Here is a 25,512-nt window from a genome sequence, read left to right as displayed (position 1 = left end):
GTCAAGCTGTTGGGTGCTGGATTAGACGTGAGCTGCTTCCCTCCTTCCAGCTCTGAGTCCTTTCGAAGCAGCAGGTGGGAATGTTGCAGGTGTATGTTTTGTAGAACCCCGAAATTGTAGCCTTAACAATAAGCATCCCCACTTCATAACCTGTTCTTTCTTAGTAATAACTTTATTGAAATACAATTCATAGACCAAAAGTTCACCTTTTTCTTTTTTTTTTTTTTTTGCCTTCCGATCTTTTTTTTTATTATTATTTTTTTAACTTTTATTTAATGAATATAAATTTCCAAAGTACGGCTCTCCCGAAGGCCAGGCCCAACAACGCCGGCCCTACCACAGGCGAAGGTTCCCACCTTACTACATGCGGAGACCCTATGGGCGTCGACCACAGTATTCCAACCCTCCTGTGCAGGGAGAAGTGATGGAAGGTGCCGACAACCAGGGTGCAGGAGAACAAGGTAGACCAGTGAGACAGAATATGTATCGGGGTTATAGACCACGATTCCGCAGAGGTCCTCCTCGCCAAAGACAGCCTAGAGAGGACGGCAATGAAGAAGATAAGGAAAACCAAGGCGATGAGACCCAGGGCCAGCAGCCACCTCAGCGTCGGTACCGCCGCAACTTCAACTACCGACGCAGACGCCCAGATAACCCTAAACCACAAGATGGCAGAGAGACAAAAGCAGCCGATCCACCAGCTGAGAATTCGTCCCTCCCGAGGCTGAGTAGGGCGGGGCTGAGTAAATGCCAGCTTAACATCTCTACCATCATCCGGTTTAGTCATCCAACAAGAAGAAATGAATATGAAATTCCAGCAATAAGAAATGAACAAAAGATTGGAGCTGAAGACCTTAAGTGCTTGCTTTTTGCCTCTTGACCAGATTACTAGAACTATCTGCATTATCTATGCAGCATGGGGTTTTTATTATTTTTACCTAAAGATGTCTCTTTTTGGTAATGACAAACGTGTTTTTTAAAAAAGCCTGATTTTTCTCAATACACCTTTAAAGGTTTTTAAATTGTTTCATATCTGGTCAAGTTGAGATTTTTAAGAACTTCATTTTTAATTTGTAATAAAAGTTTACAACTTGATTTTTTCAAAAAAGTCAACAAACTGCAAGCACCTGCTAATAAAGGTCTTAAATAATAAAAAAAAAAAGTTCACCTTTTTCAAGTATGCAATTCAGTGAGCTTTATTTACTATCTTCACAGTGTTGTGCATCCATCACCATATGCAATTCCTGAACATTGTCGCCACTCTGAAAAGAAGCTTCATATCCATGAGCAGTCACTCTCTTTCTCCCTCCTCCCAGCCCCCAGCCCAGGAAATCACTAATCTATCTCTGTATCGCTAAAGATTTGCCTATTCTAGGCAGTTCTTATAAGTGGAGTCACTTCATGTGTGGCGTTTTGTCTCTGGCTTCTTTCACTGGGTGGAATGTTTTCAAGATGCGTTCACAATATAACATCTGTCTGTATTTCATTCCTTTTTCTAGCTGAATAATGCCTATTGCATGAATATGCCACATTTTTCTCACTCATTTACCAGTTAGTGGACACATGGGGACTGCTGCTTTTTGGCTAGTAGGAATCCAGGCATGGAATTGCTGGATTACGTGGTAACTTTGTGTTCAACGTTCCAAGACTCCGCCAAGCTTTTTACTACAGCAGCCGCACCACTTGGCCCTCCCCCCGTAACTTGTAAGGGTTCCAGTTGCTTCACTTCCTCGTACTGCTTATTTTTCACCTTCTTGCTTATCACCATCCTACTGGGTATGAAGTGGTATTTTGTGGTTTTTGCCTTTTTTTTAAAGAATAAATTTGACCTAGCCTAAACAAGGCAGAGACCAGAGGCACTCACCCTGAGGAGTGGACCATGGGTGACCATGGCTGGTGAGCTGCAGAGGAATTGGGTTTCACTCTGGGAGATACACTCAGCCTCATGAGATGCAGGGAAGTTCCATGGCCTTTTGTAGTAAAATTCACAGCATCACTTTTGCTTGATGTGAAATTTCATTGTTCATCCAGTGACTCTGCAAGTACAATAAAGGCTTGGTTCTAAGTGAAAAACCAAAATATTGTCTTCATTTCTCCATTTTGGATTATTCCATCATTTGCATATATCTAAAAGAAATTTAACCTCAGTTTTCCACTGCAGAATCTTCTTCCTGAATAAAGGGTGGACATGCTAAGCAGAAAGTAGAAGTTCAAAAATTTAAAAAAAAAATTCCTACTCTATAGAATACTATACAGCTGTCAAAAACAATGAAATCCTGTCATTTGCAACAAAATGGAGGAATCTGGAAAACATCATGCTGAGTGAATTAAGCCAGTCCCAAAGGGACACATATCATATGTTCTTCCTGATTGGTAACAACTAACCAAGCACCAAAAAGGAAAACTATTGAAGTGAAATGGACATTATGAGAAACAGTGACTTGATCAGCCCTTGTCCAGACTGTTGATGTACAATTTAATACTTTATCCCATTTAGTATTTTTTTGTTCTATGTAATACTATTGGTTGAACTCTATAATTAACACACAATTATTCTTAGGTGTTGAAATTTAACTGAAAAGTGATACCTGTTAAATATAAGAGTAGGAATAAGAGAGGGAGGCGATGTACAATTTGGGACATGCTCAATCGGACTTTCCCCAAAAGGTGGAGTTAGAAATGTGCCAGGGGATTCCAATTCAATACCATGAAGGTGGCATGTACAAATGCCATCTCACTAGTCCAAGTGATCAATGTCAGTTCACAATTGATCACAGTGATAGGTCTAAGAGTCAAAGGGATCACACAAACAAGACTAGTGTCTGCTAATACTATCTGATAGAATCAAAAAGGGAGAGAACAATCCAACATGGGAAGCAGGATACACAGCAGACTCATAGAATGGCAGATGTCCTAAACAGCACTCTGGCCTCAGAATCAGCCCTTAAGGCATTTGGATATGGCTGAAGAGCCCATGAGAGTATTTTAGGCATGGAAAGCCAAGACATTCTGGCAAAAAATAAAGAAAAAGAGGACCTAAATGAAAGATCTCTTTGAGTGAGATCCCAGTAGAAAGAACGGGGCCATCAAAGAAGGAGGTACCTTTCTCTGAAGGGAGGAGAGAACTTCCACTTTGACCATGGCCTTGTCTGAATAAGATCAAAGTCGGTGAACCCAAAAGGCTTCCTTAGTCTTGGCAACTCATGACTAGAGCCTAGGGAGATTACTGACAGCATAAACAAGAGTGTCAAATTGTTAAGTCAACAACAGGAGTCACTGTGTACTTACTCCTCATGTGGGATCTCTGTCCTTAATGTGCTGTACATTGTGATTTAATGCTATAACTAGTACTGAAACAGTATTTTACACTTTGTGTTCTGTGTGGGTGCAAACTGTTGAAATCTTTACTAAATATATACTAAACTGATCTGCATATAAAGATATTTGAAAATGAATCTTGATGTGAGTGGAATGGGAGAGGGAATGGGAGAGGGAGTGGGTTTTGGGTGGGAGGGATTTTTTTGGGGGGGAAGCCATTGTAATCCATAAACTGTACTTTGGAAGTTTATATTTACTAAATAAAAGTTAAAAAAATAAAAAAAAAATTCTTAAAGACTTGTTTGATATTGAAATAAGTTATGCCTTCTCATTATCTGTCTGTGTTTTCTAGGAATTTGTGTCTGTTTCTAATTCCCCTTGTATGCATAATAGATATACATATTTTTGAATAGCTTTTAGTTGTAGATATGATTTAAACAATGTAACAGAATGATCACTTTTATCACCAGTGTGGTTACATCATTATTATTTACTACCATTTACATTCCCTACAATAAAACTATGTTTATAAAATCTGAAAATTCTTAACAATGATGAAATTCTATTTCTATGTTAAGAATTCATATACTGGGGCTAGTGCCGTGGCTCACTTGGTTAATCCTCTGCCTGCAGCGCAGGCATCCCATATGGGCGCTGGGTTCTAGTCCCGGTTGCCCCTCTTCCAGTCCAGCTCTCTGCTGTGGCCCAGGAGGGCAGTGAAGGATGGCCCAGGTGCTTGGGCCCCTGCACCCGCATGGGATACAAGGAAGAGGCACCTGGCTCCTGGCTTCAGATCAGCGCAGCACCAGCCATAGCGGCCATTTGGGGAGTGAACCAAAGGAAGGAAGACCTTTCTCTCTGTCTCTGTTTCTCTCTCTCTCTCTCACTGTCTGTAACTCTTCCTGTCTAATAAATTTAAAAATGAATGAATAAACAATAATTCATATACTACTACTTTCATGTTTATGATTTCTAAAGTTATGGCTTTTGCTGTTGCTTTATTGCCAATTTAATTCTACACAATTATTGCTTTTTTTTAACCATTTGATGGATTTGAGAAGTACACCTTCTACATATAACTCACTGCATATTTGAGAAACTGTTTTTAACTAGATTTCTATTTAGAGTTTTATAATTACTCCCTGAGTCAGAAAGAATTTAGTGGAATATGACTTTAGTCACTTTAATTCCTATACTACCTAATTAATATTTGTTAATGTAAATGAGTCAATATTTTGACTGTATTTACCATATTAATATATTTTGACTATTTTTCTTATATGTCCAACATTTGCCTTTAAATTTGCTTGATTCGTGCCATTTAATGATTTAATAAAGATATTATCATTTTGGCCATATTATTTCATTTTGAATTGTTTAATTATTCTGAGTGCAATTGGAATACTACTTCAAATAGTGCCTTTTTTTTAGAGTAATTTTTTAAAAATATTTTCTGGGGCTGGCACATTGGGTTAGTTATCCACTTGCGGTGCCAGCATCCCATATGGACACCGGTTCTAGTCCTAGCTGCTCTTCTTTCAGTCAAGCTCTCTGCTGTGGCCTGGGAGAGCAGTAAAGGGTGGCCACGGTGGTTGGGCCCCTGTGCTTGCATGGAGGACCAGGAGGAGCCTCCTGGCACCTGACTTTGGGTCAGCGCAACTCCAGCCATTGCGGCCATTTGGGGAGTGAACCAATGGAAGGAAGACCTTTCTTTCTGTCTCACCCTCTCACTTTCTACCTCTCAAATAAATAAATAAAATCTTTTAAAAAACACATTTTTCAAAGTGCACTTTATTTATTTTTAAATTCTGAGTTAGAAATCATCAATATTTTACATACAGGTCTCTGCTGATTTCATTTAGTGCTATAAGCTGAACATAAAAAGCCAGTCTGTCTGTGCCTCAGCGAGTCTTTATTTTTCTACATGAAAAGTGACTTATTCTTTGTTCTTTTCCAACTTTAGTTAAAATCACTGCTGGCAAGGACATAAACATTAGTTGAGGTAGTAGATATAATAAACCCCCAAGGACTTCCATGTCCTCATCCCTGAAGCTTATGAATATCTGGCCTTGCAGGTTAACAGGTATTTTACAAATGGCGATTACATTAAAGATTTAGGGACTGGAAGATATTTCTGGTATGTTATTTAAGTGGTGCTTATAAGAGAAAGAGGGAAGCAGGTGGTACTTACCAGAGGAACAGAGAAGCAGGAGAATCAGATCAGAGAGACGTGCAGGTGTTCCTCTGCTTGCTTTGAAGTCTAAGGAAAGGATATGGGCCAAGCACAGGCAGCCTCTAAAAGCCAGGAAATTCAAGGGAACAGATTCTTCCTCTCACCCTACAAGAAAAACATAGCTTTTGCAACACCTGGATTTTAATACTTGATATCTTCAGAACTGTAAGGTCACATATTAATATTGTTGTAAGACACCAAGTTTGTAGCCAGGTGTTTACAAGAAGACTTGGATTGTGTACCTGGCAACCAAACTTTGGCTTGGTAAAAGCCCAGCTTACACGGACATTTAGGGAGTGAACAAGTGGATTAGATCTCTCTCTCTCTCTCTCTCTCTCTTCCTCTCTCTCTCCTTTTAGATAAATAAAATGAACGAAGATTTTTTTAAAAAAATTAAAATTCCTTCTTCTTTTTTATTATTTTATTTTATTTTTTAAGTTCTTTTTTTAACTTTTATTTAGTAAATATAAATTTCCAAAGTACAGTTTATGGATTACAATGGCTTCCACCCCCATAACTTCCCTCCCACCCAAAACCCACTCCCTCTCCCATTCCACTCACATCAAGATTCATTTTCAATTATCTTTATATGCAGATCAGTTTAGTATATATTAAGTAAAGATTTCAACAGTTTGCACCCACACAGAACACAAAGTGTAAAATACTGTTTCAGTACTAGTTATAGCATTAAATCACAATGTACAGCACATTAAGGACAGAGATCCCACATGAGGAGTAAGTACACAGTGACTCCTGTTGTTGACTTAACAATTTGACACTCTTGTTTATGCTGTCAGTAATCTCCCTAGGCTCTAGTCATGAGTTGCCAAGACTAAGGAAGCCTTTTGAGTTCACCGACTTTGATCTTATTCAGACAAGGCCATGGTCAAAGTGGAAGTTCTCTCCTCCCTTCAGAGAAAGGTACCTCCTTCTTTGATGGCCCCGTTCTTTCTACTGGGATCTCACTCAAAGAGATCTTTCATTTAGGTCCTCTTTTTCTTTATTTTTTGCCAGAATGTCTTGGCTTTCCATGCCTAAAATACTCTCATGGGCTCTTCAGCCATATCCAAATGCCTTAAGGGCTGATTCTGAGGCCAGAGTGCTGTTTAGGACATCTGCCATTCTATGAATCTGCTGTGTATCCTGCTTCCCATGTTGGATTGTTCTCTCCCTTTTTGATTCTATCAGATAGTATTAGCAGACACTAGTCTTGTTTGTGTGATCCCTTTGACTCTTAGACCTATCACTGTGATCAATTGTGAACTGACATTGATCACTTGGACTAGTGAGATGGCATTTGTACATGCCACCTTCATGGGATTGAATTGGAATCCCCTGGCACATTTCTAACTCCACCATTTGGGGCAAGTCCGAAAAATTCCTTCTTCTTACAACTTTGTATCTACTATTGCAGGTTTTTAATATGTTTACAGTACATTTGCCATGAAATTCTTTGGCTTACAGAAAAATTTTTCTATGTTAATTATTATTATAACCTGCCTTATACAATTACTCCCTAAAGTACTATTTATCCTTACAATTACATCTTTATTTGCAGATTTTTATTAAATTTCTTTAGAGCTTGTTTGTGTATGTAAAACAAACTATTTCCACTATGACTGACCTTAGAAACTGAACTATTTTTGAATAGTAAACAATTATTCAGTTTTAATATCCAATCAGTAATTTTGACAAACAGAATATAGTCATTCTTCAGTATACATTGAGTATTGTTCCAGGACCTCCAGGATGCTAAAATCTGTGGTTGTTCAAGTCTCTATTATAAAATAAAATTGAGTAGCATTTTTATATACTCTATACACATCATCCCTCCCCCTACTGACTTTAAATCATGTTTCAATTCCTTACATTAATATAATATAAAGCTATGTAAATAGTTATTATAGTATATTGTTTAGGAATTACTATATTGTATAGGGAATTCATTTTCTGCATGCTTATTCCGATTATGTTCTTTCTTTCCTTATGATTTCATTTATTTGTTGAAAGGCAGAGTGAAAGAGTGAAAAAGAGAAGGAGAGAGAAACAGAGGGAAGAAGAGGTCTTCCATTTGCTTGTTCACTTGCCAAATGGCTAAAATGGTGGGTGCTGGGCTAGTCAGGAGGCAAGGGACCTGGAACTCCATCCTGTTCTTCCATTTAGATGTCAGACTGGAGCACCAAAACCGTCTTCTGCTTCTTTCCAGGCACATTATCAGAGAGCTGAATCAAAAGCAGAGCAGCCATGACACGAACTGGCACTTCATATGGTATGCTAGAGTAGGAAGCAGCAGCTTAACCTGATTTGCCATAACTCTGGCCTCTCTGAATAGTTTCAGTTTTCAGTTGATTATATCCATGATGCAGAACCTATAGATATAAAGATCCAGAGATCCCACTGTATTTTTACTAAGTATTCAATGTGACGAATTGTTTTCATTTAAAGAGGCTGCTCTATTTCCATAGTTCTGTGGAATATGCTGTTTACTATAGGTGATGCTACCTGTGGGGGGGAAAAAAAAAAGGTCTGCTCTCATTTTAAAATGTGGGATTTGGGTTATTTTACAATGCAAATTGAATGCAGTTTGACTTACAAATATTGCCTTAGTTCATTTATCTGGTCACGGTGTTATGAAGTTCAGTCTATGCACCTGTTTATAAAGAACAATCTCTGGAAACTGTCTTACACAATGTTGTGACCCCTACCAATAAGTTAAAGAAGTAACTGAGAATTATTTTTTTGTTTGTTACCATTAACAAACATGAGTGTGGATAGAAAAAGTTTTGGGGGCAAAAGAGAGAGAGAGAGAGAGGGAGAGAGAGAGAAACAAATAAAAAAGCATATATATGAGAAACAACAAAAAAAGAAATAAAGTCTCCCTTTAAGATTTGTAAATGAAATGAAACCAAATTCTGTCAGCAAGCTCAAGAGAAAACATAATTCAAGACACAATAATAAACAAGTTTCTTTTTCATGGTTAATTGTCCACACTACATTGTTGATTTCTCTGTTTCTGTGTAGATGGCATAGAGCAGAAAAGTGAGCGGTGTTTCGAGAGGTGATGTCTAGGGTTTTCAATGCTGAGCGTATGTCTTCTGCAAACCAGTGATGTATCCCTGATGGCTTCATATGGATGATGCGTGATATCACTTGAATCAGCAAGCAGATGTGCCTGTCCATTCCAAAACTGAAACTTGAAAAATGCAAAAAGAACTAACTTTTGGTAATTCAACTGCTTACTATGCCTTTGAGATAAAACAAAATTATTTAGAAGGAAAAGTGAATCTCTTAGCATAATATATCTTCAAAGCATCTTGTTGCATTTTTTTAACATCATGATTGTGTGTTACAGTAATATATCCAATATATCAATCTAAAAGGATCACCTGGTGCTTTGAAAATGGCAAGCTATTTGTTTTACCCACCTACCAAATGAATTTATGCTGAGGGTAGATAATGTTAAGTTCTCTTACAGTTACATTTTAGTGCAGTGAAAACCAGCACCACTTTGAAACCACAACAGGATTTTTATGGGGTAGACTATTACCATCTGACTTAGAGTGCAGCCAGAGCATTAGAGCTATAATTATTTTATAAACTACAGAATAGTTAATTTATCTGACTAAAAAAGTATAACTAAACATCCAGAGTTTAATTAGTAGCCAAATTGGGGTTTTCCAAATATAAGAGAGAAGCAGGTGCTTTATTATTAAATGTGGTGCACCTATATGTTTTATTCTGTTGCTGCACCTAAATATCCTTAAAATTTTTAGGGATGGTAATCTATAAACATTTAAATTTTAAATGTATTTTGTAGTGAAGCCATACATTCCAGTTTTACAACAGTAAAAGTAAAGTGTTTAATTTCCTTTTTATTTGACTTAAAATTTGGGTCAACTAATGAAAATTGATCATCTAATGTTTGTCCTATTTCTACCTTATAAACTAGCTAGAGGAATATTCATGGCATTTTTTTCACCACTGTCTACTGTTTGTGTAATATTTTCTTTACTTTATTGTGAGATGCATATACTTTCCTTACCTTTGTTAAGAGGCATGGAGAGGCATATCAAAACTACATGGAGTTATGTAAGTTAAAATACATTGACTTCAATAAAATTTTAATGTATTTATTAAATTTTCACTTATATTAAGGCTTTTAATATCACATCGAAACACCTTTCGCACAAAGTTATCTGTAACACCTTTGCACACATGCCTTTTAAGGTCATGTCTTTCCTAACCAAGATATAAAATTAATATTTTCCAGTGATGAGACTCTAGTATTGTAAAGTTGAAGTGCAGTTTGGTATTCATTAGTACTGAAAACCTAGAGTCAGTTTTAAACTAGATAAAACATGTTTTTCTCTTCTTAATTAAAATTTTGTTTTTTTTTTTTTAGTTTTCTATTTCCTATTTTATATTGTAGAATATATAACAGCATTCTACTCAATTACATTATAATGTCTACATTTCCATTAAATTTATTTCATCATGTAATGTATATTATAATGGGATCACATCAGGTCTGTATAGTGTTCTCAGATTATATACAAGTTTAAATGACAGTGTTTTGATTCCCCAGTTTTGTGAGAATACATCTGAAAATATGGCAACACCCAACCAATAGAAAGCCAAATGTATATTATTCTCAGAGAAGCAGTCTCACTTATGTCAGGTTCACAGAGATAACAGACAATTCCACCCATAATAAACTAGGGTCAGTACTTGGTTATTGCTCATTCACATGAATGAGACAGCCCCTCTGGAAGCCATTTTGGCTTCCTTGCTTCCTTTTGTGTGGACAGAAAAATCTAATTTAGGACCTAGAAGTAAATGAGTCCTTGTCATTTTATTTCCTGATTCATCATCTTATATTAGATAGACTTGGAGTTATATTCAAAATGATATTATGTAACCCAATGAAGCACAGCATAACCTGTCATATTCTAGTATAATAAGATGTGATGTATTGGAAATCATTTAAAGCAATCACTTCATTTCAAGTTGGGTACCTACTATTGATTCATGTGGATTCTATTCCTGAATTAACTTTGGAAGGATTGAAACAATGTTATTAGGATGACAACGCCTCTCAAATCTGTAAGCTTACTAATTTATTTTCTTGGGTTTGCTACAACTTTATTATTTTCTTAAATGAACACAAACACCTACTTTAATAGAAATATTTTGCACACATTCTTTCATGTTACCTTACTTATCTACTGTTCATCCTTCTTATTTATTTTTTTCTGTGTAAATTTGAATAGTACCTGGCAAGAAATAGGTGAAACCAAAAAAAAATGGATGCTACCTATATAAATATTACTTCAGAATAAATATTTTTAATGATTATAATCTCACTGAACTCAGATTGCATGAGGAAGCATATTATAGCCCAGTAACAGCTAACTTATGGTAAAATAATGAATCCCTTTAAAAAAAAAAAGGATGTAGTCCATACAATTCTGCTGATGAAATTTAAGTGAAGGTACTCGTTATAACCAATTTAGTATTATATTTTACTCTTAAAAATTCTAGGCCGGCGCCGCGGCTCACTAGGCTAATCCTCCACCTGCGGCACCGGCACACCGGGTTGTAGTCCTGGTCAGGGTACCGGATTCTGTCCCAGTTGCCCCTCTTCCAGGTCAGCTCTCTGCTGTGGCCAGGGAGTGCAGTGGAGGATGGCCCAAGTGCTTGGGCCCTGCACCCCATGGGAGACCAGGAGAAGCACCTGGCTCCTGGCTTCGGATCAGTGTGGTGCGCCGGCCGCAGCACGCCGGCCGTGGCAGCCATTGGAGGGTGAACCAATGGCAAAGGAAGACCTTTCTCTCTGTCTCTCTCTCACTGTCCACTCGGCCTGTCAAAAAAAATTCTATTAAAATCTATTGAAAAGCTATTAAACTTTTGACTGTATGAATAAACCTTAGCCATTTTAGAACTGATATTCCCCATGTGTAATAAAAGTGCATGAAAGTGTTAAAAGGATAATGACGCCCTTCCAAAGATTACTTTTATCTAGATTTTAGTTTTTACTTATTTTGTTTCTTGTTGCTTAATTTATCTTTTTTCCTCGTGGAGGGAAAAGGCAGCTGAAAAACCTTTATTTATGACATACTTCCAGATAGGGACACGTGCTTCCTGAATTTTTGGAACTAACCCTGACAAGTGGGGAGTTTGTGTCAATTAAATGTAGTTGCTCTAAGTTATGTTTCTTTGAGGTCTTCAAAGACTTAGTTGGATGTTGAATAATCATGAAGCCTGGAATATCACTCTGTCTAGTAGGAGTATTTAGTTAGATTTGAAAGCATCTTATTTTATCAGAAACAGAAACACAAGACTATGGGGATTTTATACATTGTCCCTTATCTAATAAAATGAGATATGATCAGAGATTGTTTTAGCCCATCCTAAATTCTCTTTAACATAAACTACTTAACGGGGCCACTATTGGTCTTTTAGCAGGAACAGCAGGTGTTGTCTCAAAGAATAACATGAAGGGCTGGAAATCTTATACAGAGAATTAAGCTTGTTGCCCAGATGCTGGTATCTCATATTGGAGTGCCAGTTTGAGTCCTGGCTACACCACTTCCAATCCAGCTTCCTATGAATGCACATGGAAGGAAGAGGAAAACAGCCCAAGTGTTTGGGCCCTTGACACTCACGTGAGAGACCAAAATGGAATTCCTGGCTCCTAGTTTCCACATGGCCTATATCTGGTTGTTTTGGTCATTTGAGTAGTGAAACAGTGGATGAAAGAAATTCAACCTCTAAAAATACAATCAATTTTAACAGAGATGGGAGGTCTTATACCTTGATCCAGTGATTGTTTTTCAAGGCTGTTCAATAGAATAATTTTATTCTAGGTTAATTTTTTAAGTTGATTTAAGGAGAATTAGTAAACATAACCCTAATACTTGTGTTTTTCAATGAGAAAATTCTGTAATCATTTTAGAAATTTCCATGCAATTAGAGCACACTTTGAAGGTACCCTTTTTGTGATTATTTGTTTACTAAACAACATTTGAATTTCCCTTCAATTTTAAGTGTAACACCTTTTTGTTATACTTTACTTGAATGATACTGTATAGAAATGAAAACATTTTTGTCAACATAGGACTGAAAATTACAAATATTCAATGTTTGGTTGTATTTTGATAATGAAAATGATGTGCTACCTAATAGAAGTTGACATGACTTTGCAATCTCATCAACAAAGGAGGGCCAGAGTTCAGTAGGCGGGTCACTTTCACAGATAGGGTATCAAACAAGGGTTTATTCCCTCTACAAACCAGGGGAAATATCAGTCCTACTTTTAAATTACTTGGAGATGTTTAAGCAGTTCCCTTTTGGTAAGTTTCCCTACATTCATTGTACTTTTTTGGTTTTCTAATTCATACTCTCCTTATTAAACCTTAACAACTTGTTGCATTCTTGCACCCTTAAAATGTGAGATTTGAAGGCTTTATAAAATATCTGTAGCTTTATAATAGACAAAATTATATCAACTGTGTTACTTTTGAAGTATTTATGTCTTTCTTAAAATTTGTGTTAATATTATATTTGTATTTTTGAGATGATCCAGCAATACTTTTCAAATGCTTAGAAGAAAACATAGTTTCCCTATGGTTTGCAAGAATGCTTTAAACATCTGAGCAAACTTCTGAAGTGTGGTTAGCAAGAGAAAAGTTTGCAGCCTGCAATTTACTAGAAATATTTCAAAATAAGTTATCTGAGCATTTGTATTTCTTATATCCAAGTTATTATTATGGATTTCATCTTATATAATCTTCTTTTGATTTTAATATCTTACTATGATATGGAGGCATCCAGCACCTTATGATACCTAATTTGTAATTTCCCATATCATCTCATTAAAATACTTAAGATAACACAAATAGAATAAGATATTCAACTGCTCAGGGATATATTGGGCAATTATATGCAGAAACCATCAAAAAGTTTTATTCAGTAAAATTGGAGTTGTGGGTTCATGCAACAGACAAGTGACAGAAATAAAGCATATTTTGTAGAAAATTTTCTCTTCCCACTTTGATATATCATCATTATATCCAAGGGGTGGTAACATCCAGCATAAATGAGGTGAAGATTTTCATTAATATTCACAATTAATTTCCAAAGTGTTAACATTTTCCACCCTTCACTGTAATCCATGATTGCCTCTCTCTTACAGGTATATAAGTGTTCATCTTCAATGTGCTATCTAGTTGAGTAATGAGTAAAATTACATATTTGGGAAATTCCACAAAGGTTAATTGCTGTTAGATTACCTGGGGGCAAATTATTTAGCCCCACATTCATTCTGTAATACTTGTATATTAAAATGCCAAGTGCTAGCTGATTCCAGTTGTGTGCCTTATAATCTCATGCAAACAAAGAATCTGATAAATCTTCACATCCAGTCAAGTTCCGTGATTTTTATAAAACAGGAAACTTGTATCTGTTGGCCACTTGAATACACTGTTGGTGAGAATGTAAAGTAGTGCAACCACTAGGGAAGACAGTGTAGAGATTCCTCAGATATCTCAAAAGAGATCTACCATATGACCCAGTCATTTCACTCTTGGGAAGTACCCAAATGAAATTAAATCAGCATATGAAAGAGATTTCTGTGCCACCATGTTTATTGCAATTCAATTCACAATAGCCAAGGTGTGGAATCAACCCAAATGTCCATCAGCTGATTACTGGATAAAGAAAATAGTATATATACACTATGGAATACTACTCAACCATGAAAAAGAAGGAAATCCTCTATTTTAGAACAAAATGGATGCAACTGGAAACCATTATGCATAGTGATAAGCCAGTCCAAAGACAACAAATAACATGTTTTCCTTGATCTGTGATAACTAACAGAGTACAAATAATGTAATGTTTATAAGCAAAATTGGCATTTGAGATTTGATTATTGTTTATAGCCCTTGTTTATAATGTTGAAGAACATTAGTTTTTTTTTTTTTCTTCACCATTTGTTGAATTCTCTCTTAGTGGAGGGTTATCTTTATGATTATAAAATAAGCTGAAATTATGTCATTGTAAAAATTAAAGGAAAAATTAAAAGAAAGGAAGACGGAGGGTGGGTGAGAGGGCAGGAGGGAGAGTAGGGTGAGAAGTATCACTATGTTCCTAAATCTGTATATATTAAATACATGAAATTTATTCACTTTATATAAATAAAAATTTTTTAAAAGAATCTTGGTTAAGAGTGTGCATAAGAATGAGCTCTCCAGTTGAAGATCTCAGAGAATTTAAATTTCTTAAAATATTGAAGAAATACCAAAGAAAATTCAACTTCATTGTTTAGGAACAAATTCTGGATAAATCTAATCTCATATAAGTGATACAAATTCTCATAAAATATCACTAGCTTTAAATAGAATTATTTTTGTACGAAGAGTTTGTTTTTAAAAGTGTATTATACAGAAATTAGCAGTCATTTTTAAATGGACATTTTGTACAAAACAAAAATAAAACATGCATTGGATCTCTTGTTTGAGGTTGAGCAACTATGGTAGTCTAAACCTCTGTATGGGTGTTCTAGAATCCTATCCACATCCCCTTTAAGGGGGATTGTGTTCATACCTTGGCTTGGCTTCCAGGAATATTCCCTACTGAGAGCTCATATCTGAGTCTCTCCTCAAAGAATTTGCTTTTGTAAAGGATTTACTACATCCCAAGTGGCAGTCATATCCAAAATTAATCTATGCAAGGACAAAAAGACTCCTCCATTTGCCTACATTACAACAAATCTGCAGAAATCCTCAAGTTCCGAGTCCTCTATGTGTCATACCCCATCTTTGTCTTGATTATGGAGCCCTGCAACTCCAACCTTGCCCTACTCTGTTTCCCTCACTTCCTTATAGATATTTCTGAGTGCATTGTGCATTAAGCTCCATGAATACAGATCCCTTTCCTTTCACAATCTGTTTCCCTGGGAACCAGATCTGTGACCATTGATGCCAGAAGTAGCCTGAGGAAGCATGCAGTAAAATGCTTTTTTTTTTTTGGAGTTAGAATATCACCTAATCCCCTGCCACCATAGCAATATGATTATTAGAAGCTTGAAAGGTGATAGTTAGATTGCTACGCTGGTGAAAGTGAAAGTGCCTTGGAGGAAAAAATTATCAGGCCTAAGAAATATAGGGAGAAAGTTGTTCTAAAGACTGCAGAATTAGTTGGTTGTTGCTAGGGGCAATAGATGCTTTAATAACAGAGAATAAAAGACCAAAAGTGATTACTGAGCAATTAAAGGCTAAGTGTGAAAGCCAGAGAGGGATTTCGTGGCAGTGTGTGTGTGTGTGTGTGTGTGTGAAAGAGAGAGAGAGAGAGAGAATGAATGAACCTCATTTCCGCCAAGTAGAAGGCAGAAAAGAGGACCTCAAAGACTAAGACTTCATCATATGGGAAACATATCTTCAGTTTGCTAAATTACCAAGATAGAAGTCACATACAACTAGAAGAATTGGATCCTGCAATATGTTCCAGTATCTCAAACAATAACTTTCCTTCTATCTTCTTAGCTCCAAGCTATAATCCACTCCTTATAGCCAGCTCCCATCCTTGCACACTCTTAAAGATGATGATGGTCATTTTTGGTTTTGTTTTGCTACAGTGTCTTGGCTTTCCATGCCTGCAATACTTTCATGGGCTTTTTAGCCAGATCCAAATGCCTTAAGGGCTGATTCTGAGGCCAGAGTGCTGTTTAGGACATCTGCCATTCTATGAGTCTGCTGGGTATCTGCTTCCCATGTTGGATTGTTCTCTCCCTTTTTGATTCTATCAGATAGTATTAGCAGACACTAGTCTTGTTTGTGTGATCCCTTTGACTCTTAGACCTATCAGTGTGATCAATTGTGAACTGAAATTGATCACTTTGACTAGTGAGATGGCATTGGTACATGCCACCTTCATGGGATTGAATTGGAATCCCCTGGCACATTTCTAATTCTACCATTAAGGGCAAGTGCAGTTGAGCATGTGCCAAACTGTACATCTCCTCTTTTTCTCACTCTTATATTTAACAGGTATCACTTTTCAGTTAAATTTAAACACCTAAGAATAATTGTGTGTTAATTACAGAGTTCAACCAATGGTAGAAAGTAGAACAAAAACATACTAAAAGGAATGGGCCATCAAAGAAAGAGGTACCTCTCTCTGAACGGAGGCGAGAACTTCCACTTTGACTGTGGCTTTGTCTAAATAAGTTCGGAGTTGGCAAACTCAAGAGGCTTCCATAGCCTTGGCAGCTCATGACTTGAGCCTCGGGTGATTACTGACGTCATAAACAAGAATGTCAATTGTTAAATCAACAACAGGAGTCACTGTGTACTTAGTTCCCATGTAGGATCTCTGTCCTTAATGTGTTGTACTATGTGGATTAACAGTATAACTGGTACTCAAACAGTACTTTATACTTTGTGTTTCTGTGTGGGTGCAAACTTTTGAAACCTTTATTTAGTATATACTAAATTGATCTTCTGTATATAAAGATAATTGAAAATGAATCTTGATGAAGAATGGGATGGGAGAGGGAGTGGGAGATGGGATGGAGGCGGGTGGAAGTGTGGTTACCGGGAGTAAAAGCCGCTATAATCCAAAGGTTGTACTTTGGAAATTTATATTTATTAAATAAAAGCTTTTAAAAAAACACAAAAAAGATGATGATGAACACAATCTCATATATGAGGGATACTTTATACATTAGAACATCTCTCAGTGTTCAAAACTGATGTATTAACAGTGTAACTACTAGAAATGACACCTCTGTCAGGATACCTTTTGGAAACTTACAGTAACAGGAACAAAATGATTCATTCTAAGTGAAGTAAAAATATCAATACCTCATTTCCAAACATTAGAAGAGTCAAAATGTTTAGAGAAGTGGGCCTGAAGTCAAAGTAACTTTGTACAGTGTCTTAAAACTCAGCAGGTACCCTCCTCCTCAGGAGGTTGTTAAATGCTTCATATTGGAAATCTCTGAAATGAGTATTTATGGAGTTCTTAGAGACATTCTCCCTGCACACACACACACACACACACATACACAGACACACCGTGAAAACAATGCCAGAGGTAGGTTCTTACAACTACCAGCAGCAGATGGAAAATGTTCACTAGCCTTAAAGCTAAAGGGGGCCGGCACTGTGGCTCAATAGGCTAATCTTCCACCTTGTGGCGCCGGCACACCGGATTCTAGTCCCGGTCGGGGCGCCGGATTCTGTCCTGGTTGCCCCTCTTCCAGGCCAGCTCTCTGCTGTGGCCAGGGAGTGCAGTGGAGGATGGCCCAGGTCCTTGGGCCCTGCACCCCATGGGAGACCAGGAGGAGGAGCACCTGGCTCCTGCCTTCGGATCAGTGCGGTGCGCCGGCCGCAGTGCGCCAGCCGTGGCGGCCATTGGAGAGTGAACCAATGGCAAAAGGAAGACCTTTCTCTCTGTCTCTCTCACTCTCCACTCTGCATGTAAAAAAAAAAAAAAAAAAAAAAGCTAAAGGGTCTTTCATAAATTTGGAGGAAGGAATATGTGTCTAATTTACAATTAATATATATATTGGCTATAATAAGAATAATTAAAAGAACTGAGCTCTTTTGGGATAGGAAAGCAGTCCATAAGGAGAAGTAATTGATTCTTCTAAATTGGTTGGGGTAACAGTCCAAAAGCTTATACATAAATGGGCAGCACTGACCTGGATGGTGGGCCATGATGAGATTTACCCCAAGGTTTCAACATACTTTCTAGAATGTGACAGTCTTATTGTTGGTTTTGCCTATAGCTCTTTTTTAAAAAGTTCATTTACTTATTTGAGGGGCAGAGTTACAGTCAGAGTGAAGGAGAGACAGAGGGAAAGGTCTTCCATCCACTGACTCACTCCCTAAATGGCTCTAGCAGCTGGAGCCTGGCCCACTTGAAGCCAGGAGCCAGGAGCTTCTTCTGGGTCTCTCACATTGTTGCAGGGGCCCAAGAACTTGGGCCATCTTCCACTGCTTTCCCAGGCTGTAAGTGGAGGGCTGGATCAGAAGAGGAGCAGTAGGGACACAAACCAGCGCCCACATGGGAAGCCTGTGCCACAGGTGGAGGCTTAGCTTATTAAGCCACAGCACCAGCTCCTCAATTACAGCTCTTAAGTGGTTAACCTCCATTATCTATTTCCTCTTTTACCCTCTGTCTTTGTAATCAAATTTAGCATATTTCTGTGTTTTTTCTTTTATCAAAGTAACTTAGTACTCAAGTCTAGAAAAATGACTCATCTAGCTGCTATCAGTCAGCTCTGTTGTCAGTCACTGCTATGGCCTCCCACTCACTTGTTACTGATCTATTTGCTGTCACTTTTGTTAAGTCCATTTTTCTAACGGCAGACTGATGCCAAGTCCTTCCTAATATCATCCCTCCAGGATATCAAACACATATGGGTGGAGATTTGATTGTTTTGACTTCCATCAGTTTTTGGAAAGGGAGTTATTCTTGACTGAAATGTGTCCATAGTGAAGTATGGTTTTTCCTGTTGTACTAACAGAGCCTTCTACTAATCTCTATTTGTGGATGTAGAAAGTGTTTGATCCAAAAATACAGAACCACGATAACATGGCATAAATTCAGGTCTTTACAGCAAAGAATAGTAGTAGTGGTCACACAACTATGATAGCTCATTATCTGGCACTATAAAGTGCTGCATAAATGGGGCCGGCATTATGGTACAGTGTATTAAGCCACTGCCTGAGATGGCAACATTCTATATGGATGCTGATTTGAGTCCTGGCTGCTGCACATCCAATCTAGCTCCCTGCTAATGCACCTGTGAGGCCTGCAGAAGATGGCCCAAATGCTTGTGTCCCTGACACTCATGTGGGAGACCTGGATGAAGTTCAGGTTCCTGGCTTTGGCCTGGCCCAGTTCCAGCCATTGAAGCCATTTGTGGGAGTGAACAAGCAAATGGAAGACCTCTTTCTCTCTGTGACTTCAACTTTCAAATAAATAAATACATTTTAAGGACCACATTACTCAAATGCTGCTTGGCTGACAAAACATTGAAATGGCCTGTAGAAAGAATAAAGTAGAAACACAGGGAATCTCTTAGCACTATCTAAAGGTTGATGAAAAATGATCAAATGAAGTAACTGGAATATGGGAAGTGCACAGTATCCATTGCTTCACACTGTCTCCAGTATGTGGGGTTGAGACGTCATCAAGTAAGCCATCTAGACATTCAGAAGTTCCAGCTGAACATGAAGGCAAACCAGAATGAATTTTTGAATCCGCGATTGATGAACAGCAGATGAATATCTAATTTCAACTGTATTATGGAAATTTAGTTTGTTCTACCTACTTCTTTTTGCAAGCTTCATCAGAAAAAGATATAAATCAAAGTTTTGAAACAGTTGTGCCAAGATAAGATATAAAGTCGTATGCAAAGGAAATTGATCCAATTATTGCAATGAATAGGTTGACTGAAGCTGGAGCCACCACACAGATCACTGCCTCCAGGACTGAGACACTCACTCCACGCTGCTGGAAATGATGGCGTCTGATGCTGCACAGGCATCCCTCCTCAGGAACTGCTGTTTATTGATGAGATTTTCCTTTAAGTGGGAAAATCTCACCTACTCCAAGGTCATGAACCACCCCTAACTGGTCCATGTGGTGATTTGGATAGTTCTCATAATTAAAAAAAAAAAAAAAGAAAAAGAAATTTAGAAACTCACTCCTCCACAAAGTTTGGAAATAGTAACATTTTCTCTCAGGGACATGGAACTATTCTGAGCATGTTTTCACACTGTGATGTTTATCTTTATGTGCCAGCTTGAGGGAGCCATGGATATTCACATATTTGTTCAAACATTATTCTGGCTGTGTCCAAGGGTGCTTTTCGATGAGATTAACATTTGAATTGGTAGACTGAGTAAAGCTGATTATCATCCATAATATGAATGACCTTCAATCAATCAATTGAAGACCTAAATAGAATACAAAAGCTGATCATCTCTCTGTGTTCATTTGTCCTCAAATTGGAACATAGTTTGCCTTTTGATTTTGGACTGAAACTGGGACTGAATTGATACCCTTGGCCATCTTGGCTCGAGGCCATCAGGCTCAGACTGAAACTAGGCCATCATCGCTCCTGATTTACCAGCTTGTCAGTTGTGGATCTTCAGATTTCTCAACCCCCTGACCACTTGAGTCAGTTTATTATAAGAAATTTCTCTCTTCCACACAAAATTTTATTTTACAGAAATTATAGGATTTATATTATAAACTTCATGGAGTCTTATAAAATAAATGTAATATAATGTAAAAATTATAATGTAATTTTATATTGTACTAAAGGAATTTATATATATTTCAGATATAACATGATGTACTGTATATAATCCATAGTATTTTTGTACATATTTATATATATTTATACTGTATATACATATATATGCACCACAGATATGAAAATATATATATATATCATATTCATTTTATTTCTGTGGAGAACCCAGACTAGCACGTACCACATTTGTTATTACATGCTCATTCAGCTTATTTGGAAATACACATTAACTACTTAGAAAGAATTAATTCTAAGTGCCAGAAGAATGAATGAGTTAGAATCATTGTGCAATATTCAGTTTCTTAATTTATGTTGTGATAACACTCTTTCACAGTGTGAGATCATTCTCTGATCAGTCCTTGCAAGTTATCTTAAGTATCAGTTATTTAATAAGTGTTATAAATCATTCTAGACTTTTGACACACTATACTTGAAACAAGACAATGAAATGTTAGCTCATTTGTTAAATGTTTGTGGAGAATCCCACAGGAGTCCCAAAAGAGTTGCAGACCACTGCTAACCAAAAAAGAAAGAGAAAAAGCAAAACTAAAATGGAGTTACTTAAGCTAAGGCCACTAAGCACCAGGAACTGTCTAGACCTTCTGTCAGAACGGACACAGGTGATGAGGCCTGATAAGGACTAGGACACATTACCTCACAAGAGGCAGCCAACCAGCTGGCTACTGCATTACTTCATCCTCACTACTGCACCACGATTGGTCACACCCTGAAGACCCCTAAAACACCATTGGTCACACCCAAACACCAACATCTGGTTGATGACACCCCGAAAGATGAGCTTGTGATTGGTGACACCCCAGGGCACCTCCACCACCCGCCTACCCCAGAGGGAGGATGAAAAGGCTCTTCATCCCCTCAGGGACCATGGCTCAGTGCAAGTGCAACTCTGCCCAAGTCTCCACTGACTGAAGCTCTGCCTGCCACTCTGCTGGAGCCCAGCTCGCCTGGACGTCCCAGCTGCTGCCAGACCTGACATCCAGCCGGACCAGACCTCTCATCAGGTGACCTCTCCAGCCCTTCACCTCGCTGTCCATCTGGGAACATCCAGCCTGCTGCCCAGAGTGCCAGTCATCCCATGACTCCTGCCTGTGACTGTTCTGAGATCCGTCTCTCCTCGTGGTAACAGAGACTTTGGACTATGGACTTTGGACTTTGACTTTTTCATGACCATGGTATGAACCTTGAGAACGCAACATTCATATTACATACTTAGCCATGAGTGTTTAGATTGGTTATGCTTTTATGCTTTATGCTTTTTACTATTGCTGGATATTTATGGAAATTGCTTTACTCCTAGATGTGTGTTATGACCTATGGACTTTACATGTGTTCATTGAATATAAATTGAGTGGTATTGAGTATTGAATAATAAATTCTATTGAAAAGACTATCATGATTCTGTGTGATGCTCTGACATGTCTCATTAACCTTGGCGAGCTGCTTGACAATGTTCGTGACATGTTTATATTAATTTTCATTTTTTCAAAATGAGTATATCAGTTAGAATTAATGTTTTTTTGGTAAATAAGGGGAAACTACAATTGAACTAGCTTAAGCAAGGAGGAATAGTGTATTACATAGCAACATTTGTCAAAAAGACAATTTTCATTTCACTAATTTTTTTTTAAGATTTTATTTATTTGCTTGAAAGAGTTACACAGAGAGGAGGAGAGGCAGAGAGAGAGAGAGAGAGAGAGAGAGAAAGAGAGAGAGGTCTTCCATCCGTTGGTTCACTCCCCGGTTAGCCACAATGCCTGGAGATGTGCCAATCCGAAGCCGACTGCCAGGAGCCTCCTCTAGGTCTCCTATGTGGGCACAGGGGCCCAATGACTTGGACCATCTTCTACTGCTCTCCCAGGCCACAACAGAGATCTGGATCAGAAGTGAAGCAGCCAGGACTTGAACCGGCGCCCATGTAGGATGTCGGCACCGGAGTCAGCTGCTTTACCCACTCATCCACGGCACCTGCCCTCATTTTACAAAATTGTTGACAAGACCCCAGCATTGTGGCACATGGGCAACACTGGGATCCCATATGTGCACCAGTTTGAGTTCCTGTTGCTCTTCTTCCAATACAGTTCCCTGCAAATGTTCATGGGAAAAGCAATGGAGAATGACCCAGGTACTCGAGTCCTTGCCACCCTTGTGGTCCAGCCCCAGTTCTTAAAGGTCTGCCTCTCAGGCCGGTGCCATGGCACACTAGCTTAATCCTCTGCCTGCAGCGCCAGCATCCCATATGTGTGCCAGTTCTAGTCCCAGTTGTTCCTCTTCCAGCCCAGCTCTTTGCTATGGCCTGGGAAAGCAGTAGAGGATGGCCCGGGTCCTTGGGCCCCTGCAACCACATGGGAGACCAGGAGGAAGCACCTGGCTCCTAGCTCTGGATCGGTGCAGCTCCGGCTGTTGCGGCCATTTGGGGAATGAACCAACAATGGAAGGAAGACCTTTCTCTCTGTCTCTCTCTCTCACTGTCTGTAACTCTACCTGTCAAATATATAAATAAAATCTTTGAAAAAAAAAGTTCTGCCTCTCCTTTTCTGTCCATAAATAAATAAAAAAACATAAAAAATAGTTTAGATACATTCATTGCCACAATAAAACCATAAAATATGCTATTACTGTCTTTTCATTTGTTACCTTTGTATTTTGACCTAGACATTTTCATGGCACAAGTCCACCCATCTCACCCAGACATAGAAATGATCAGGAGAGTAAGTTTTTTCTCACATGCTTTGTGTCTTTATATCAGGGAATTTTTTTTTTCTACAATCCCAATCTGCAAAGGAACACAACCCAGGTCTTACCCAGTGATTAACATTCATCCCTAAATTAGCTATTTACTCTTTTAATACCATTCTGGCCCCTGTCATCATCCTCAAGCAATAAGAGACAAAAAAGATTCTTATTTCATTCAGGGCCAGTGCTGTTGCATAGTGCGTTAAGCCGTGGCCTACAGCGCTGGCAACCTATATGGGCGTCAATTCGAGACCCTGTTGCTCTACTTCCAATTCAGCTCCCTGCTAATGCACCTGGGAAAGCAGTGGAAGAATGCACAATTCTTTGGTCCCCTGTCCTGGTTCCTGTCTTCAAATTGAAACAGTTGTGGCCTTTGTGGCCATCTAGGGAGTGAACCAGTTAATGGAAGGCCTCTTTCTCTCACTGTCTATTTCTCTCTCTCTCTCTCTCTCTCTCTCTCTGCCTCTGCCTCTCTCTGTTACTGTGCCTTTTAAATAAATAAATAAATAAATAATTGTTTATAAATCTTTAAAATAAATAAGTAAATGGCCTTTATAGCAATTTGGGGAGTAAACCAGTGGATGGAAGATATCACTCTAAAATATTTATTCATTTATTTATTTGAAAGGCAGAGTGGCAGAGAGAGAGAGGAGAAAGACAGAATAAGAGCACACTTTTCTTGGCATGCTTCAATGATTATAGGGATAATACCTCATTAGAATGAATAAGTAAAATCTGTCCTGCCTCAAAAGCTGTTGCAAAGATCAAGAAATATCTGTAAATTCCTTGTAAATAATGAAGATATACATGGACATCAAATAGTGATATTGTCTCCTCTCTTACTTTGTAGTTTTCATCATTTATGTCACTTTTTTTTCAAAAGGGAATTGAGGCATTTATGAGAGAATCTATTTACTGCTTAAAATTTCTTCCACATGTCTATATCTTTATTGCTAATTTAAGTAAGGTATCAAGTGTATCTTTTTTTGTCATAGTCATCTACATAATTGTAGTAGTGAAATCTGAGCATTTTTCCTGCTTTGAATGTGAAAGTAGATGATTAAATAAGATGTCAAAATTTTTATTGTTTACAAATTTCTTGTTCCTACAGTAATATTTTATTTTAAAACAACATTTTAATTTTTTGAGACTATTTCTCTGTCTAAAATTATGTCAGAATATAACACACTAATGGTTTAATCATCTTAAATAATTTCTGGAACATAGATAGAATATTTTTAACAATAAGCTAGGATTCTATTTACCATGCCCTTGAAAAGAAATTTTTGGAAATGGGAATCATGATAGTGTATTGATAGTATTGTCATTTAGGACAGTCACTTTGGAAAACAATATGGAGATTCCTCAAAAACCTATAAAATAGAATTGCGTTATTATTCAGCAGTCACACTTCTGAATATACAACCAAAAACTGAGATTAGTGTGTTAAAGAGAGAGTGACTTCTTTGTGTTCACTGCAGCATTATTCACATTGAGCCCAGATATAGAATCTACCTACTTATCCATCAATGAATGGAAGGCTTTTTAAAATGTAATATATAATACACAATGGAATGTTATTCAGCATTAAAAAGCAAGACACCCTGATTTGTGACAACATGAATAAACTTGGAGCACATCTTGCTAAATGAAATAAGCCAGACACAAAGAAACAAATATTAAATTATCTCTGAATGGGATTCTACTTTATGTGGAATGTAAAAGCTGAACTTATAGAAGTAGAGATTACAATGGTAGTTATCAGAGGCTAAGGATGCAAACTTATGCAGGAGGATTAAGTTCTGGTGATAAATTGCACAGGAGGACGCCTATGGTTACTAACAATATATATATATCAAAACAGTTAAAGAGG

General features: G+C 37.8%; 1 long non-coding RNA gene and 1 pseudogene across 1 annotated transcript; one reads left to right on the top strand and one right to left on the bottom strand.

The window, feature by feature from the left end:
• Window positions 1-305: 305 nt before the first annotated feature.
• On the top strand, window positions 306-1,156 carry LOC138849484 (Y-box-binding protein 1 pseudogene; annotated as a pseudogene).
• Window positions 1,157-1,165: 9 nt separating this feature from the next.
• On the bottom strand, window positions 1,166-16,819 carry LOC127482952 (uncharacterized). The gene is made up of 4 exons (XR_007908918.2): window positions 16,724-16,819; window positions 5,510-5,656; window positions 1,865-2,036; window positions 1,166-1,262 (listed from the first exon to the last, which is right to left on the bottom strand). It is a non-coding gene; the product is annotated as an uncharacterized lncRNA (long non-coding RNA).
• Window positions 16,820-25,512: the final 8,693 nt, after the last annotated feature.

This window comes from Oryctolagus cuniculus, chromosome 4 (genome assembly GCF_964237555.1).
Source record: "Oryctolagus cuniculus chromosome 4, mOryCun1.1, whole genome shotgun sequence".
Lineage (NCBI taxonomy): Eukaryota > Metazoa > Chordata > Mammalia > Lagomorpha > Leporidae > Oryctolagus > Oryctolagus cuniculus.
This window is presented reverse-complemented; position numbering and strand designations above follow the sequence as displayed.